General features: G+C 34.8%; 1 pseudogene; it reads right to left on the reverse strand.

Moving 5' to 3' along the window:
• Positions 1–5,924: 5,924 nt before the first annotated feature.
• Positions 5,925–15,705, reverse strand: LOC104874308 (annotated as a pseudogene).
• Positions 15,706–17,353: the final 1,648 nt, after the last annotated feature.

A 17,353-nucleotide genomic window follows, 5' to 3' on the forward strand; every position in this document is an offset into this window, starting at 1 on the left:
TATGTATAATTACACTAATTCTTTTGTTCCTTTTTATATATATAGCTATCACTTATTAAGTACTTACCATATGTTAAACCTTAAAGAAGAAGCCCTTACTATATTATGTCTGTGAAGCAGAGATTATTATACAAACTCTATAGATAAAAGAATTAGACTTAAAGGCTGGGTGTGGTAGTGCATGCCTATCATCCCAGCCCTTGGGAGGCTGAGGCAGGAGGATCACTGTGAGTTTGAGACCAGCCTGGACTACATAGTTTGAGTTCCAGGTCAGTCTCAACTACATAGTGAGACTCTGTCTCAAAAAAACAAAACAAAACAAAAGAATTGACTCAGAAAGGTTAAAGGAATGTTTTGTTCAAGAGTGACTAAGTAGGAATTAAAAGTGGATTCATCTAAATCTATACATTACATAATTTTATTATTCAGATTATTTAATTTGTCTAAAGTTTTTAAATTAAAATGAAGTATTCATTCAACTATTCTAAATGCTAATAGGTTGTCATGCACACATGTGAAGTAAGTATTAGCTGGGCCAAAAGAAAGCTCATGTTTAAATGAAGAGATTGGACTAGGTGGCCAGTCTAGGTTGTATAAATAGAATAAGAAGCCACTGAAATGTGTTGATTGTAAGAATTATGTGATGTAATCTAATCTATTAAATAACGGCTGTGTCTAGTTTGTGAAGAATGGGGCAAGAGTCAAAACAAGATCAGCCAATTTGGAGGTTATGCCTCTTTGAGAGGGAGAGGCAATAATGGCTTGGCCGTGGATTTGAGATAGAAACTAAATAAAATAGAAGTACTTCCAGTAAGCTGAATCATCAGGACTTGCTGGTAGTGTCATTAAAGTGAATCATATGCAATGTTTATTGAGTTACACTAATAGTCTCACTGATATATAAACCCTTAGGATGGCCAAAGTTTACTTTGAATTTATTTTTAAATAAGGAGACACCTTAGCATATTTAAAAGGCAACATACAATGATAGAATTTTCACTTCTGATCACAGCAGAGTTGCTATTACAGCCTTATTAACTTCTCATTAATAATTAAAATTGGTCACATGTCCAAAATGTTGGCTTTGGTCCTTACTAGAAGCTTTTAAAAGGGGGACTCTTTAAGGGGCAGAATCAACTCAACAGTTTCTCTGTAGATAGACAGATAAAGACAATACGGTGTCTACACACAGTACAATGCTTTGCCATAAAATGTATAAAGTTCTGTCATTCACAGCTATTTTGATGAAATTGAAGAATATTATGTTAAGTAAGTCAGGTGGAGAAAGACATTGCATTTTACTTACATATGGAAACTGAAATATTAGTTTCATCATAGAGAGTAGGATAGTAGTTGTCAGAGGCTAAGGTGGGAAAGGAAGGAGGATGAATGGAAAGAGGATGATCAATGGGTGAAAGAGTGTGGTTGAATAGAAGGGATAATTTCTAATATTCCATAGCACGATAGAGTAACTACAGTGGACAACAATTAATTGAATACGACCAATTGGTAGTAGAAACAATTTTAAGCATTCCAGACACAAAGAAATAACAAAATTTGAAGTGCTGGAAATGCTAATTAATCTGATCTGATTATTATATGTTGCATTCATATATTGAAATGTTACACTGTACTTCTTGTACAATTATTATGTGTCAAGTAAACATGTTTAAGTGGCAAAAGTGTCAATGATTACAGGAGGCACACAAATGACATTCAAAATAGGCCTTCAAGAAAGAACAAAAATCTAACACTGTAAACTTAACTGCTAATTCAAAAAATATAAGATGTAAGGAAATATGAAAATATAACCTAAATCTAGGAGAAGGAAAGGACAAACAATGGACAGTTTTCAGGGGAGTCAGGAGGAGTCTGGTTCCTGTGCAGAGGTGGAAAGATTAGCCTCAGATATGATATGGAAGATCCTTCCAAATTTTAACAGTACAGGGTACAGGACAAAGCATAATTAAGTCCAGTTGGCATCAGTCTCGGATTCTGCATGAGAGGTTCTATACTTTTCTATGAAAGGGATTTTTACTGACAGTGATTTGGATAATTGCCACAGAGATATGGAGAAAGAATGGGCTGGGAGCAAAATAGAGTTGTCAGGAAACACTGGCATTCTACTTCGAGACTGGGAACATAAAGACATTGATGTATAAAGGTGAGGGCTGTTCTGAGGGTGGAGAAGGTAATTGCTGATAAATCCAGAGTGGGGATATGGAACATTTGCCCCAGTGAAATTCACTAGCATGGATCACAAGATTCCAAGCAGAACTTGGAAAAGAATAGTGTGAACTAGTAAGGGATTTTTCAGTATATAAGGAACAACAAAAAAATAGTAGGAAATAAAGATAAGATATCAGTACAAATGGATAATGACCAACAGAGGCAAAACTTTAATCAAAACTCTCAGCAATGTTTTATGTGTTTCTTGATTATAGATAGTTATCTTTTCTAGGAAGCATTTTTTGTTTTTTGGGTTTTTTTTTTTTTTTTTCTGGCACTGGGGATAGAACTTGGATCCTTGCACTTGCAAAGCAGGCACCAGAACCACTGAGCTAAATCCCTGGCCCTATAGATATCTTTTCATCTTACTTTCTTCATCCATGAAAAATTGAAAAATACAAAATATTTTAATGGAGTTAAAGTAAGACAGACTTAAAATGTCCCTTAGCTTAGTGGAGCTAAGGTACATGTAAAAAATTATTCATTTATAGAAAATGACACATGTATTTCAGGTGCCAAAGCAATCAATTTGACAATTCATTATTGTTTTGTTTCTTTATGAAACTCAATATTCTTATATGATACATTACATAATCCTAAATAATAAATTATATATATAAAACATGAACATCTTTTTTATCAGTTCCAGCACAAAACATCCATCGTTGCATTTATCACGGGGAGCTGGGACTGTGCATAATACATCTCAATTCTTTGTTCATCCCCTCCTCTTCCATCCTCTCCCAGATCCTTCCAGCTCTTTGTCCTCCTCCCATTTGCAAAAGCTCTATTACCATTTTTTCATCTTTTTTGCTCTGTCCTCTTTTCTCCCTTTCCTTGCCCCTTTCCGGCATCTCTTGTTTCCCTTCCCATTTGTAAAAGATCTCCATACTTCCTGTTTTCTTTCATTTTGTTCTTTATTTATATTTTGGGTTTCTTAAAGAAATAGCTATAATCTTATTATTAGCCCCCATGATATTATCATTTAAATATGTCTTTTTATTTGGGGGAAATAAGTAAAAAATACATTTTTGGTGTTTGGAATTTTGAAAGTTTGTATTTCATTTTAATGTCTTTAATCTGATTGACTTATTTCCCACGTATTTTAAAATAAGGAATCTAAATTTCATTGTCTTGGACACTTCTTCTTTTTCTTTTTATTGAGTTTATTGGTACACTTTAGGTATACAGTACAGTTACATTTGTTATTGGGATCTTGTACCCTTACATGACAGGTCTTGGTTCTCATCCTAACCCCACTGTCCCTGCCCTCCCCTAACCCCCTCCTCCCCTCCACATCTACAAACACCACACTTCCATTTTTTCATTTTCTCATATTTTTTTCTTTTCCCTTATTCCCTTTCCCCCACCCTTCCCACTTTCCCTATGCCTTTAGCCCTTTTCTTCCTATTTCACATTGTTAATTATCTCATTAGGATCTTGTGTGCTATTATAGTTTTTCACACCCTCTTGTGCACTTCTAAATAAATATCTTTGATGTATAACCATTGAAAATACTACTATATAGTGACATGATATAGACAGGTCAAACAGTATAATAAGTGAAAATGAAACATCAATTTAAATGTTAAAAAGCCTAAAAACACAATAAACTGAAATTATAGAAAAATCAAACCACTAAGTGCATAATCACTAAATATCTAGCATTGGGCTAACCAAATACATGCTTAGAAAACACTTTCAACTTATATAAAAAAAGCCTTTAAATTTTATATATCTAGATAAATAAGCTAAAGCACAGAGGAAATACTGTACCAGACAGTAACAACTAGAAATCAATGCCTGCCTTTTTCTTTCAAATGAACCTACCAGAAAAACAGGAAAAAATGATTACTTGTTTAAAAACTATAATTCATTTTTTAATGCTACAATATAAAAAGTCAAAGCAAGGTCTGGGGATTTAGCTCAGTGGTTCCACCACCTGCCTTGTTAGCACAAGGACCTGAGTTTTATCTCTGATACAAAAAAAAAAAAGTCAAAATGTCAAAGCAAGGCTTCCCAAATATTAGACCACTGTACCTTATATAAGAAAAGGCCACCTAGCTGACAGATTTAAACAAAAATTAGACATCTGCCCGTTTAAGGTGTTATGGATTTTTCTTAATGACCCCACTATATGGTCTAAATCAAGGCCATGATATGAATGCACTTTCAAAACATCTGAATATGTGATCTGTTAACACTGAATTACATAGAATGATTTACATTCACTTGAAAAAGTACTGCTTTATTTTACATAAGACCACAATTAAAACATATATGGCAAGAATTATATCATTTATATTCATATTCTGCTTTTTAAATTCTTAAGGCATAATAAGTGCTCAATAAGTGTTGGCTGAATTGAGTCCAGAACTCATCACTTATTTCAGGAAGCACTGAATCCATGATAAAACTGTGGTCTGAGTCTCAGGAAGAGCTCTTTAATTTGCCTTCAGGGCTTTGATTAATTTCTTGCTACCCAATTGAGTTTATCACCACATATATGTCACAGTTTTTCATTTCTGGGACAATATTTCTTTTTTTCATTAATTTTATTGGTACGTTTTAGGTATACAATATAATGACATTCATCACTGGGAATTTGCACCTTTATGTAACCCATCTTGGTTCTTATTTTTTCACCATTCCCCTACCCTCCCTTCAACCCCTCCACCCTTCCTTATCTACAAAGACTTTGTTTCCATTTTTTAAATTTGCTCATATAAATTCAATTCCCTTATTTCCTTTCCTCTACCCCTCCCATTTTCCCTTCCCCTTAGCCCTGTTTCTTTCCATTTCACATAATCTATTGTAACTTTTAGTCCTTATTTACACTTTCAGTTTCTCACACCAGAGAAATCATCTGATATTTACACGTGTGCTGGGGACAATATTCCTATAGTTTAATCTATCCCACAATTAAGCTTTCTTCAAAGATTTGTGCCTTCACATCATAGTAAAATTAAAAGAATAAAGATAATTTTGTTATTCTATGTTGCATATTTGCTTATGATAATTGCTTAAAACACACACAGAAATGGAGAACAGAAGGTGGAAATAATGAAAAAAGCCTAAATTATGTAACCCTCAAGGTTAACTAAAAAGAACATTGAAATTATAAGGTAACCATTGTTGATTATAAACTCATTGCCTGATGGCTGGAAGAAATGGCTAAGGACCGAGAGGCGTAAACCAGAAGTGTACTGTCACTTTTAGCTTGATAAAGTAGCTAAAAGGAGTGTGGTTTGAAGACTGCCCTGCGTATTCCACTCAATGTACCCATTACCTTGGGAAGCAGTGAGGAGGAGATGAATATACTCGCTCCCCAATGACCACTCCCTCGGTCGGTCCTCAATGCGTAGATCAATATTTGCCTTATTATGTGGATTATTCTGAGAAAGTTCCTCCGGTCACTACTAAAAAACGGCTGTGTCTGATGTCCTTGGGCCTTGCCGGGGGAAAAGAGGGGATGTTTCAGAACTCCTGAAATGAAAGCTGTTGTGAAAGTTTCACATCTTTCACTCTCACTGCCAACATGCCTGTCCTTTTGAATGGTGCTAGAAGACACAGGCCCAGCGTATAAATTCTGCCATTCCCTGCAGGATCTCTGTGTAATAGAAACCTATGTTGTCTTCAGAGTCTGCACAAATACGTGACTCCATGCCCATAGTGCAGTCCTCTGTGGGAGCCTCCTACAAGTGGCTGATGTCCTCACAAGCATTCTCAGAAGAGGCTGGCCCTTACTTGCTCCCAGCTGTATCTGAGGACTGGCTGTGAAGCCCCAACGTGCTTTCGATGCTGCAGAGTGGCTCCTTGTGAGGTCCTTTCCTGCAGTGATTGGAAGGTTTAGGGATTCTACCTGTCTTTCTATCTGACTGTGGTCAGCACTGCTCTCCTGAGGCTCCTTTTAGTCTGGCTTTCTATACTTGGTTCCATGCCAAGGCCAGTTTCACTCTCTGGCTCTTTGGCTGTACCTCCTTTTGCTTTTGATCCTTCAGACACTATTAAATGAGTAAAGCATTTTCTTCCCAGGGACATTTCTACAGCTCCTATTTTATGTTTGGATAAAAGAAGATCTTGATGTGTAGAGAAAAATTTAGCAAGGTGTTCAAAATCTTCACCATGAAAATCCTTTTTCTGAATTCCTTAGAGGCTTAACTGTATGAGATTGTACAGTTTTCCATTTTGCTTCCCACTGTTCTTGAATGGCAGAAAAATTTGCCAGCAGCTGCTTATGATACAATCATTCAAGCTGATTGCTTTCTCATCTGAATAGATAATTTGAGGAAAACAGAAATCCGGAAGTCTCCTTCCTGGAAATATGATTCTGCTATCTGATGAAGGCAGAGGGGAAGTGCCCTTGAATCCAACTGCTCAACTTCACCTCTTATGAGTGAGAACAGAGACTGCAGGGGTAGCTTTGGGGCTTCTGGTTGATTGTTAGCTTTGATGTCTGTAGTCTCTTCATCACCAACAGCATGTGTGGCTGCACTTAGTATATTTTCTTCTATTAAAGATGCATCATATGGCAGTGTCTTCTTAATAGTACCTTTTTTGGGTCTTGTACCTCTTTACCAGTGTGTGTGTGTGTGTGTGTGTGTGTGTGTGTGTGTGTGTGTGTGCATGTGTTTCTGAGAAGTCCTTCCCAGCTTTGAGGCCTTCACATAGAGCACTTTCTGAACTCTCACTGGCTGCCACATCACAGTTGGACATTCAGCTTTCATTATTGTTGAGATTGTCTTGGTCAAACACTTCAGTTTTCCCCATTGCACTACCATTGACGGTCAGAAGGTCAGGCCCACCTCCACCAAATTGATTTTCGTTTTCATCTGATGCAAAAGGCAAGTGTGTTACTCTCCTTTCTGTCCTGTCACCAGGATGACACCCATATTGTGATTCTATCTGCAGATTATGTGTAGGAAGACTGCTGTCATGTGCTTTGTTGAACCATTTAAAATTTCAGTGAAGTCTTTCCATGTTTGGGAATCAGACAGAAGCAGGGCTACTGCCAGGAGTTGGCTGCATTTCTCTCTCCACAAGCTGACATGGCAGCTAATGAGCTGTCAAGGAGCTTGCTTGGGTCTCCTGTCACTAGAGAGGATTAGATACCTCTTGCCTTTCTTCCCCCACCTTCTTCTGTGCATCTCTCCCTGCTGGAGTGCTGACCCCTGCAGGACAGGCCCACATGTTAAAACTGAGAGTCTAAACCTTATTTCACTGTTTAAAATTTGTTAAGTACATATTTTTGAACACATTTGACAAAGTCCAACACCCATCTATGATTAAAAAAAAACTATGGAATATTGGAATGGATGGTCTTTATCTCTACCTCATAAAAGTCATCTATGACAAACCAACAGCCAATATCATACTGATTAATTAAAACATGAAAGATTTTACTTAAAATTAGGAAGAATTTAAGGATCACTGCTATCACCACTCCTATGCATTATAGTTCTGAAAACATTAGGTAGAGCCATTAGACAAGAGACTGAAATAAAAAGAATAAGGATAGGAAAGGAAGAAATTAAATTATTATTATTTGTAGATGACATGGTACTCAACTTAGAAGATCCCAAGAAATCCACTGAAAAACTTCTAGATTTAATAATAAAATTCAGTAGCTTGGCTGTATACAAAAGCAACACTCAAAATCAATAGCATTCCTGTACACAAATAACAAACTCACTAAGAAATTAGGCAAACCACGTCTTTCACAATAGCATCCAAAAAAATTGAAAAACCTAGAAATTAAACAAAGGAAGTAACACATCTTCACATTTTAAACTGCAGTACCCTGAAAAAAGATATCTGAAAAGGGAAATACATCATTTGTTCTAGGGTTGAAAGAACCATGGCCACACTACTAAAATTGTTATGCACATTTAATTCAATTCCAATCAAAATACCAATAGCGTATGCCACAGAATTAGAGAAAGCAATCCTATATTATATTTGGAACCAGAAAAGAACTAGAATAGCAAAAGCAATTCCAAGAAACATGGGCAAGGTTGACAGCATCACAATCCTTGACTTGAAATTATACTACAAAGCTGTGATAACAAAAACGGGCACAAAACAGACCCAAGGACCAATGGGACAGATTAGAAGTTACAGAAACAACTTCAAACATACTCAGTTACCTTAACTTTACAAAAGGGCCAAACACTTTCATTGCAAGAAAAATGCCCTCTTTAATAAATAGTGCTGGAAAAACTGGGTTTCCAAATACCAAAGAGTAAAACTATACCCATATATCTCTAAACTAAAATTGAAAGGGATCAAAGATCTAAATATAAAACAGAAACACTAAATCTGCTGGAAGATAAAATAGGCAGAACTCTTGAAGACACAGGTGTAGGCAAGGACTTTATTAACAAAACCCAGATTGCATAGGAACTATCACAAAGAATCAACAACTGGGATCTCATCTTATTAAAAAGCTTTTGCACAGCAAAATAAACCACCAACAGAGTAGAGACAACCCGCAATATGAGAAAAAAATCTTTTCCAGTTATTCCTCTGATAAAGATCTAATGTATAGAATATATAAAAAATTAAAAATTAAGAACCCCATATTTAAAGACCCAATCCAAAATGAGGATCTGAAATGAACAGACATTTCTCACATAAAGAAGTATAAATGACAAATAAAAATGGAAAAAAAATCATTGGTCATTTGAGAGTTGCAAATTTAAGAAGGGGAGGGGAAAGAAAATAAGAGAAAAGAAAAAAATATGAGAAAATGAAAAAAATGGAAATAAAGTTTTGGTAAATATGGAAGGGTGGAGGGGTGAAGGGAGGGCAGAGGCATGGGGAAAAATGAGAACCAAGACATGTCATGCATGTAAAGGTACAAGATCCCAATGATGAATGTAACTGTACTGTATACCTAAAATGTACCAATAAACTCAATAAGGAAAAAAAAACCCAAATTAAAACAACACTGAAATTTCATCTCACTCTAGAAAGAATGTCTATATCAAGAAATCAACCAATATCAAATACTGACAGGGTTATGTGGAAAAAGGAACCCTTACCCTCTATTGGAGGGAGTGTATGTAGACTGGTGCCACCAGTGTGGAAATCAGTGTGAAAATTCCTCAAAAAGTGAAAACTAGAAGTTCCATTTGACCCAGCTATTCCCCTTATTGGTATCTTCTCAAATTTATTAAAAGCATCATACCACATCAATTTATGCATACCCATGTTTATAAAACCAGTTTGTAATAGGTAAAATTTGGAAACAGCCCAAATTCCCATCAACTGATTATGGATAAAGAATATGTGGTTTTCTTTTTAATACAATGAAGTACTATCCTGACAAAAAGATGGATAAACAAGATATTCTAGGTAAATCTATTAATCTTGAGAACATTCCCTTAAGTGAAATAAATAAGACACACATGTTTAAATATCCCATTGTTTATCTGGTGTGAGAAACCAAAAGAGTATATAAGGTCCAAAATGCATAATAGATATTGGGAAGTGGGAAACAAACATTCAAATGGGAAGGGGAACAAGGAAGGGGGTGGAGGAAAGCAAGGAAGGGAAAAGAAAAAAAAGAAAAGAATGGAAATAAGGCTTTTGAAAATAAAGAGTGGAAGAGGGGTTGAAGGGAGGGGAGGTGAATGGGGGGAAAAAGAAGAATCGAGATATATAATGCACAGGTACAAATTCCCTATGATGAATGTGATCATTATGTATATCTAAAATTAACAAAAAATAAGTACATATTTTTAGTAAAAGTATTTTTATCAGTTATTAAAGTACTCATACTACCATCTACTCAGCTTTATGATTCCTTGGTGAATGTTTATATTTCTGCTGTCCTAATTTGAGAATAGGAATATAAATACTTGATCTAAAGGCTGAGGAGCAATGACACTAGGATAATAGCATAAAAGCTTCATTAATGCAAAATCAATTTATGTTTAATTTCACATTATTTAATACTAATAACAATATACCTTCCATTGTCCACATTTCTTTTTTTTATTAAAGATTGGAAACACACATGACAACAAGAAATGAAGATACTAAATAAAAATTTCAAATATGCATATATATGACAGCAAAAAAGTATATGAAATGAACAAAAATTTATGCAACACAGACTGATAATAAAAACACATTATTAGTTTGATATGATCTTAAACATTATATGTTCTTTCTCATTTTCTTTTCATATAATATTTTTGAAATATTGTATTTACAAATAAAACAAAATTTCATATTACAGTTGAGAAACTCCTCAAAATTTTATGATTTATAAACTCCTTAGTTTTATTAATTTGAAAAATATCATATGCTTGTCGATTGTATCACTTACATTTTCTAAGGAAACTTTCCACAGGAAAGAAATATATTTGAAATCCAAAAATAACTAAAAGAGTTCACATTTTTAAGATCTAATTTTTCTGTTTATTTTTATTATATCCCATACTTTTTAATTATATTTTTATAAGCATAATGATAGAATTTAACACCAATACATATGTAATATTCTTGCCAAACAAATGACTATGAATTAAATCAAGCATCTAATTTAGAGAAATCATAAGGTTGCCAGAGAAACTATCGATATGCCAAATGTGCAAAATCCTACCACATTCATGACCATGTTTCTCATTTAATAGTGCACACATATGTGTAAAAATATGCCCCCCCACATATACACAATGCATCTTTTCTACAATACAATATATTCTTTGTTATAATAAAATAGTGCAGTGATGTGTGGAATGTTTGTGATTTGTGTGATTTGAGAAAAACATATATCTTTGAGGTAGTTGGAGAATATGTAATATGTACCAGATACTGAATGATATTAATGATATATTATCCATTTATTTAAGTATAATTATGATAAAATTTACATAAAACTTAATATTCATTATCAGTAGAAAATAGGTACAAAGATATATTGATAACATAAAAATTTGTTTTAACAAATTTCCAAGCAAACAAGCTGTAGTGACAGAAAAGGAAGTTTGCAGAAGGGACAGATGAGAGAGGAGAATAAAGGATGGATCTTAATACTTTTCATACTACTCATATATACAGATTTCATAAATTATCAAATAAAAAAGCAAAGAAAATGAGAATTAAATAACTCATCAATTTGGTAGATCAACATATAAGGACAAAGATTAATGTGCCGATAAATTTTTAAAATATGAAATATAAAGCTCAGTAGTGCTGCACCTGTCTAGCCAGAGCAATGCGCTGAGTTTAATCCCCAGCACCAGGGAAAGAAAAAGAAAAAAGAAAAAAAAAAAAAAAGAACATATGTGCTTTCTAACATACTCAATAGATTGAAAATGAATTATTTGTTATCTCTTCCTCTTGAATTGTTCCTTTCACAAGGATGTAGTGGCCTTGTCTCTTTCAATCAGTTTAAGTTTGAAATTTACTTTGTGAATAAGATTGCTACCCCTGCTTTTTTCTGGGCTCCTGTTGCATGAAGAAGTTTTCTGTCCTTTCACTTTCAGTCTATAGGCTTCTTTTTGCACTAGGTGAGTCTTGTATACAGCATATTATTGGATTTTGCTTCTTAATCCATTCTGATTGGTGAATTGAGACCATTGATATTGATGGTTATAACTGATATGTACTAACTTATTATTGTCATGTTTTTTTGCCTTCTCCTTTTAGTTTCTTACCTTGCCTATTTGATTTGCTCTGTTGGGCCTCATTGTGTTGAACCTTCATTGTCTTTTTCTAGGATAGTGCTTAGAATTCTTTGTAGTGCTGGTTTGCTAGTCATGAAGTTTCTCAGGTATTCATTGTCATGGAAGTACCTTATTTCCCCACCCATTTTGAAAGAAAGTTTTGCAGGATTCATCAGTCTAGGTTGGAGGTTGTTTTCTTTTAGGGCTTGAAATGTCTCATTCCAGGCTCTTCTTGATTTGATGGTTTGTGTTGAAAAGTCTGCTGTGATTCTGATGGGCTTTCCTTTGCATGTGATTTTTTTTCTTATCTCTTATGGCTTGTAGTATTTTGTTCTTCTGTTGGGTTTCTGGGATCTTGATTATTATATGTCTAGGTGTAGTTTTTTTATCATGGCTAGTTGGAGTCCTATATGCCTCACTTATCTGTATGTCAAATTCTTTCCCTCTGTTTGGGATGTTTTCTATAATTAATTCTGTGAACAGCTTTTTTAAGTCATTTGCATTTTCTCCTGCTACTTCTTGGATTCCTAACAGTCTTATGTTATTCTTCTTTGCATTGTCTAAGAGTTGTTGGATCGATTTCTCATGATCCCCTAGTGTTTTTAAGAGACATCTCCTTTCAGTCACTGACTGCAATTTTATCTTCTATGCCTGAGATTCTATCTTCAGAGCCTTTTATTCTGTTGTGAACACTCTCAATGGAGTTTTTAATCTCCTGGATATCTGCTGGAATCTGCCCTATGGATTCCATTTCTTTCATATTTTGGGCATTTATTTTTTCCAGTTCTTTCTTATCCTGGGCATTCATGGCTTCTATAGTGGTCCTGTGCTCATCTATTTTCCTCTCTGTTCTAGAGTCTCAAATTATAACTTTAATTTTGCTCATCATCTCTATGATTATCTGGGAAATTACTTCTGTTTTGAATTTCTCTAGAGCTTGATTGATCTGTTTTGTTACTTCCTGTGCTTTGAGTTCAGGGTGTCCTGATGGTTCACTGTTAGACTTTTCATCCTCATTTGCTCCACTGTTTGCCATTGGTGAATCGGAAGTCTGTCCTTGTATCTTGTTTAAGCATTTTCTCATTTTTACTATTGTTGTTGGGTTGTTCTTAGTTTAACATTTAGGTTATTGCTTAAATCTTCATAATATAGTTGGGCTTCAGCCCATGGGTCTCTAACAACTCATAGATATTCTTGTTTTCATAATACCAAGGAAAAAAGCTCATTGAATCAATCACAATCCTTTATCCTAATTGATACAATCAGCACCACATTATCATCAAGCACAACTTGCAAATTCACCACTTGTGGTAATCATCAGCCTATCACCTTCAAACCATGTGAATTAAGTTAAAATAAAGAAGCAATCCAAAATATGTTTTCAGTGAATAAACTCTTCAATAAGGATATTTACCATTTAGGATGGGGGCCTAAAACAGAGTTAGAACAAGAGGAGTAGATAAGTAAAAGAATTAGAGAAGGTTTCACATGAAGCCAGAAGATGTAGAATGACCACACAATCATCAGGAAACTGTTAAATTCAGAAGGGATAAAGAGAATAGAAGTATAATAACCCTTGAGTGAGGTAGAATTACATACGTAAAGAACATAAAAAAGAGAAAAAAATAGTAGAAGAAGAAATCTAAATTAGGACAGGAGCAGAAACAAAAAGGGAGATGAGGGATAATATGGTGGAGCAAGAGACTGAGTTGGAGGAAGAGGACAGAAAAAAAAAGAATTGCAAATGGAATAAAAAAAAGAAAGAAAAAAATGAGTTTGAAGGGCCTCTTTCAGACTATAACACTGCTGTCATAATATACAACATGCGCTGCCATGTGCAGAACCAGTCCCCTGATCTCAGCTAGCTGGTGGCAGAACCCCATGACACAGACTGAACTTGGGCTGCAAGGCCCAGATTGAGTTCCCCGACCTCCTGAAGGGCTGAACTCCACTCAGTTCTACTACAGGTTTCCCCCACCCCTTCTTTAAAGATGTTCAAAGTTGAGAGCACTGGAAAATACCTTTTATGACCACCTCTGCCTCTACAGAGTAGGTCTAAATCAGGAGGTCTGAAAGCGTGTGTGTGGGTGTTCAGGAAGTTCAGGGGCACCCATGTGGCTACCTTCCTGGCAGTGAAGATGGTGGTGGCACCAGCAGGGGAGGTCACGGCTGAGCGGGCACCTCCTGGCACCGGAGATGGAGGCAGCAGCATTGGCATGTGTACATGTCAGTAAAATTGATAGGTGGAAGAAGATATGAAGATAAGTTATTCATATTTAAATAAGCATTCATGTTTCCACAAAAGCTAATCACCGGGGAGTCACAACTGTCCACATGATGAAAATCACTGCCCAGGATACATATGTGAGGGGAAATATGACAATAAACTTGATTCTGTAACAAAAAATACCAGTAATAATAGTGAGGATATAATTTTAAATTAGTTTTCAATATGAGATTCCATAATTATTTCAATAAATGTGTCAAGAGTCAAGTCAAAGAGCCAAATGATTTTCAGGGTGGGGGGATGACTAGTCTCACTCCATTCCATTCAGAAAGTAAGCATTTTATATCTGTCCCATGTCTGCTACTACATCAGCTACAGAGAATACATAGAAAAATGGAATCACTTTCTGAGTGAAACATAGCAACAGCTACAGGATCTAATAGAGTAAGCATAAACCAATGGTAAACACACTCATATGAATAATTTTCATTAATTTGGGTCTACAAATTAGAAAATTAGAATAAAATTATTTTATATTATTTGATTAATATTTTTATGGAGATGGTAAAATTTTATTATACCCTCTCAAAATATTCACACTGGGGTTGAGTTGTCTGGATTATTTTTCATAGAGAATCAATTAACTGTTTAGCTTTGTATTTTGCAAATAATCATCATGTTCTTACTTGATACATCTACCATAGTAGAACCTGCACATGGTACAATATATTCAATATTTGTAAACAAATGAAATAAACAGTTAATAATTACTGAATATTAATATTTTAAAGTACTTCTCCTCAGATCTTGGAGTGATACAAAATAATTTCATTATGTAAATGGAAGATAAATTTCAATTATATGAGATAAAATGTAATTACTCAGAGCCTGAACTGGCATGAATGAATAGTCTGATTGAATATGGCCACTTTATCTTTGACAAAACATAATTAAGCAGGCCTGTACCCAAATAGAGGAAGAAAAATTAAATCAATTTATTTAAAATGGATAATTCTGGAAGATTTCCCAACTGATGTAGTCTCACTAGTCAAGAAATATGCCTTATAAAATTTGTGAAATGCATAATACACTGCAGAAAAGTGCGTTCTTTGACCCAGGATTTTCCCCTGTGACTGGCACTGAGTCACTTTATAACCCATCCAGTGTGATTTTAAAATACTGCATTAATAACATAAGAAGAAAAACTCCACTAATCAACAAGTTTTCTATTTGTTGAAATCATAAGGTAGCCATTTGTGGCTTAATGGCAGCCTAGATTAATTTAGGTTCCATATGTTGATCACTATGCAATATAATGTCACCTACTGTTTTAAAATCCTTCAGGAATACATTAGTTTCTGGTAACAAAATCCACATTCTCCATGAACATCAGTCTTTCTCCCTTCCAGTCTTACCTCTGGTCCACTTGTACTCCAACTCCCAAACAGCCAGGTTGTTCCTCTTGGAGGGCAACAAGAAGTCCAGCTCTGTCTTAACTTTGGAGCCCAGAATTTCATAGTCCATTTTCCTCATCTCCATTTGTCTAATTTCTTCTGAATCTTTGAGTGTCATTTCACACTTTATTTTTTTGATTGAGTTTATTAGTACTTCTTAAGTATACATAACAGTTACATTTATCACTGGGATATTGTACCTTTACATGACAGATCTTGATTCTTATTTTTCCCCATAATTCTGCAATTCCTTTGCCCCTTCCACCCTCCCATATTTACAAAGACTTTATTTCCACTTTTTCCTTTTCTCATATTTTTTCATTTCCCTTATTTCCTTTCCTCTACCCTTTCCACATCCCCTACACCTTTAGCTCTTTTCTTCATATTTCACATTATCAGTTGTACAATTTGGATCTTATTTACACCCTTAGTTTTTCATACCAGAGAAACTATTTGGTATTTACACAGGTGTGTCTTATTTATTTCATATGAGTATGGTCTCAATATGCATCCATTTTCCTATGAATGACTCTCTCATTTCTCATGCTTTATGGCTGAGTACTACACAGTTTTATAGAAAAACCACATCTTCTTTATCCAGTCTCCTACTCATGGGCAATTGAGCTGTTTTCAGGTTTTATCTATTACAAACTATGTCACTATAACATGAGTGCATATATATCACTGTAGTATGATTTTTAAAATTTCTTTTGGAAAGATACCCAGCAGAGGGATAGCTGGGTCAAATGGAACTTTTAATCCTAGTTCTCTGAGGTATCTTCATATTGATTTCCATAATGTTTGCATCAGTCTGCAGTCCCACCAACAATGGAGAAAGTTCCTTTCTCTCCACTGACACAGCAACATTTGTTATTGGTTGATTTCATGATAGGAGCCATTGTTCCTGGGGTGAGGTGGAATCTCAGTGTTATTTTCATCTGCATCTCCTGAATGATCAGTGATATTGAACATTTTTTCATATGATTATTTGCTACTTTTACTTTTTTGAGAAATATCTGTTCATTTAAGATGTCCATTTTTGAATCAGGTCTTTATATTTGAGGGGCCTAATATTTTTCAGTTCTTTATATATTCTAGATAACAGTCCTTTGTTTGAGGAACAGCTGGTTAAAATTTTTCCCACCTTGTAGGTTGTCTCAGCTCTGTTGGTGGTTTCTTTTGTAGTGCAGAAGTTTTTAATAAGATGAGATACCAGTTGCTGATTCTTTGTGTTAGTTCCCATGGTACTGAAGATTTGTTCATAAAGTCTTTTCCTATGTCTTTGAGAGTTCTACCTAACTTATCTTCCAACAAGTTTACTGTTTCTTTTTTTAATATTTAGATCTTGAATCCACTTTGATTTTAGTTTAGAGCATGATGAAAGATACAAATCTAGTATTAATTTTTGGCAGGTAGAAATCCAATTTTTCCAACATAAAATTTATTAAAGAGCTATGTCTTTCCTCCACTGAGGGTGGTTGGCTCCTTTGTCAAAGATGAGGTATCTAGGTACAGCTGGAGTTTTTTCTATATCTTCTAATCTGTTCTGCTGATCCTCAGTTCTTTTTCTTTACCAATACCATGCTGTTTTTATCACAGTGTTTTTGTAGTATAGTTTCAATTTGGGGATTGTGATACCCCCCACCATATCTCTGCTGCCTAGAATTGCACTTGCTATTCAAGGCCTCTTCCAGTTATAAATGAATTTTTGGATTAATTTCTTTAGTTCTGGGAAATATACTGCAGGAATTTCAATCTGAATTGCA

This window comes from Fukomys damarensis, unplaced genomic scaffold, assembly GCF_012274545.1.
Source record: "Fukomys damarensis isolate Sample0158 unplaced genomic scaffold, DMR_v1.0_HiC HiC_scaffold_5, whole genome shotgun sequence".
Taxonomy (NCBI): Eukaryota; Metazoa; Chordata; class Mammalia; order Rodentia; family Bathyergidae; genus Fukomys; species Fukomys damarensis.